We start from the raw sequence: 2,595 nt of genomic DNA, 5'->3' as shown, positions 1-2,595 counted from the left end.
TAGCTATGTTTGGTAACATATACACATATTCCTGTCTTTTTGCCTACAAATTGGATTTCAATGAATAAAGGAAGAGCGATTGACTTAGTAGGAGTTGGTACATTTTCGTAGGGTTTGAAGACCAAGGATTGGAGGCTTGCTAGTGGATTTCTTCATGGTCGTCAGAGGTTACCATTTTTAGGCTTTTGGATAACAATTCGTCCTTTTGTCTTGGACCCTTGTCTTGTTCCTGTAGAAGAAACAATATTAAGATTGGGATGGCAAAGTGATACTCTTTATTACTGATTCATGAAAACAGTTCTTTTCCCCCACTCCACTCAACTTAAAAAGTGCGTTTTGCATTGCTATGGAAACAGCACAGCTGTGCGACTAGCCATGCATTTGTTTTTATGGTTGCATACTCAATTTGAAGGATATCTGATTATAAGGAGAGTGGATCCTTTTCATCGATGGTTATCACTTGACTTTTGACTATGGCTCATGGCCATAACGTATGCCAACAAGCCCAAAATTTTTGTTATAGATGCTTTTCCCCAAACGAATACTTAAGAAGACAATAACCAGCCAAAAACAACTCTTAATGCTGACACAAACGCACTTAAACTTCAAGAACATATGTGTCCAATAAGTATGCAGCTAATGGCAGCCTTTAACAACAATAAAATAGCCCAAACAAGCCGATTTCATAAGAGGGATTGCATATGACTGCTCAAAATCAGAACCACTTGGCTGCGAGTACAAAATCGAGCTTCCAACACCAATATTGCAGCAATACATGTCAAAATATATGCTAGATAATGCAGAAAATAAGAGACCAATTTACGTGGAAAAACCCTCAATAATGAAGTGAAAAACCATGGGCAAGATATATATATATATATATATATATATATATATATATTAAAGAAGCAATACAACCACATCAATGTGTGTTGTTCTTCTTGCAAAGAATAACATACATCATTCTCAAGAATGAATGCACAAGAAAGCTATAAGAAAAAAAATTACCGTATGTTCTTCTTTTCTTTCCCTTATTTTCTTCACTTTCTCTCTCTACACTTGCACCTACACGACTGCACAAACCCATAACCGTGCTCCTCTTCCTCTTTCCTTCTTGCCTACCTCCTCTCCTTCTCTTCTTTGCCTTCCTCTTCTCCTTCTCCTTGCTTTGTGTGAGCCACGAGAGAAGAGCCCTCTTTTATTTTTCCCCAAAAGAAACATGAGAGAGAGAGAGACGTGAGGGGTTAGGGCACCGTCGGGTGCCCTCTCCCCCTCTTTTCCACAGGGTCGGATCCTCTCTTGAGGCTGGACACAACCCAACAAACTCTCCCTCCAACCTCAAGAGCGGGATCATACCTACAAAATGAACAAATTAATACATTGCCTTAAAGGCACTCATTCCAACTAGGTTTCTACATTTATCATGCTTCTCTTTAGGTAGAGACTTCGTCATCATATTTGCAGGATTCTTTTCTCTATGTATTTTCTCTAACTGAATCAATTTTGCTCAAGCACATCACGAATCCAATGATATCTAACATCAATGTGCTTGGTTCTTGAGTGAAACGTTGAATTCTTGACCAAGTGTATAGTACTTTGGCTATCACAATGCAACACATAGGTCTTTTGGCTAAGGCTTATATCATGAAGAAAACTCTTCATCCACTAACTCTTTACAAACTTCAATTGATGTAATATATTCTACCTCTGCAGTGAAAAGAGCAGCACACTTCTGTAACCTGGACTGTTATGATACAGCTCCTCTTGCAAAAGTAAAGGCATAACCAGAAAAAGACTTTCTAGAGTTCAAGTCACCTGTCACGTCTGCATCAACAAATCCTTGTATCTCTGGATTAGATTTACCAAAACATAAACAGTAATTAGAAGTATTTTTAGGATACCTTAGAATCCACTTCACTGCTGCCCAGTACTCCTTACTTGGATTCAAGGAGAACCTGCTAACTACACCAACTGTATAAACCAAATCTGAGCATGTGCAAACCATAACATACATGAGACTCCATACTGCTGAGGCATATGATATTTTCTCTGTTCTTTCCTTCTTATCTGCTGATGATAGACATTGCTCATTTCTCAATTTAAAATGTGCTGTTAAAAATGAACTTACTATTTTGGCATCTTTCATGTTGAACTTGCTAAGCACTTTCTCAATGTATTTCTCTTGTGATAACCACAACTTCTTGGCATTCCTATCACAAACAATCCTCATGCCTAACAATGTTGTGCTGGCCCCAAATCTTTCATATCAAAGAACTTGCTCATGTTCTTCAATTAGCTAATCAATTGACAGTCCTGTCAAACAATAAGCTGTCATCTACATATAATAACAAGATAATAAAGTTACCTGATGAGAACTCTCTGATATAGATACAATGATCTACAGCTGACTTATGATACTTTTGATTTATCATAAAAGCATCAAATTTCTTGTACCACTGCCTAGGTGCTTGTTTAAGTCCATACAAGCTCTTCTTTAACTTACAAACCATGTATTTCTTCCTAGCAACCACAAAGTCTTCTGGTTGTGTCATGTAGATTTCTTCTTCTAGATCTTCATGAAGAAAAGTAATTTTT

The sequence above is a fragment of the Nymphaea colorata genome, chromosome 7 (assembly GCF_008831285.2).
Source record: "Nymphaea colorata isolate Beijing-Zhang1983 chromosome 7, ASM883128v2, whole genome shotgun sequence".
In the NCBI taxonomy this organism is placed as follows: Eukaryota; Viridiplantae; Streptophyta; class Magnoliopsida; order Nymphaeales; family Nymphaeaceae; genus Nymphaea; species Nymphaea colorata.
This window is presented reverse-complemented; position numbering follows the sequence as displayed.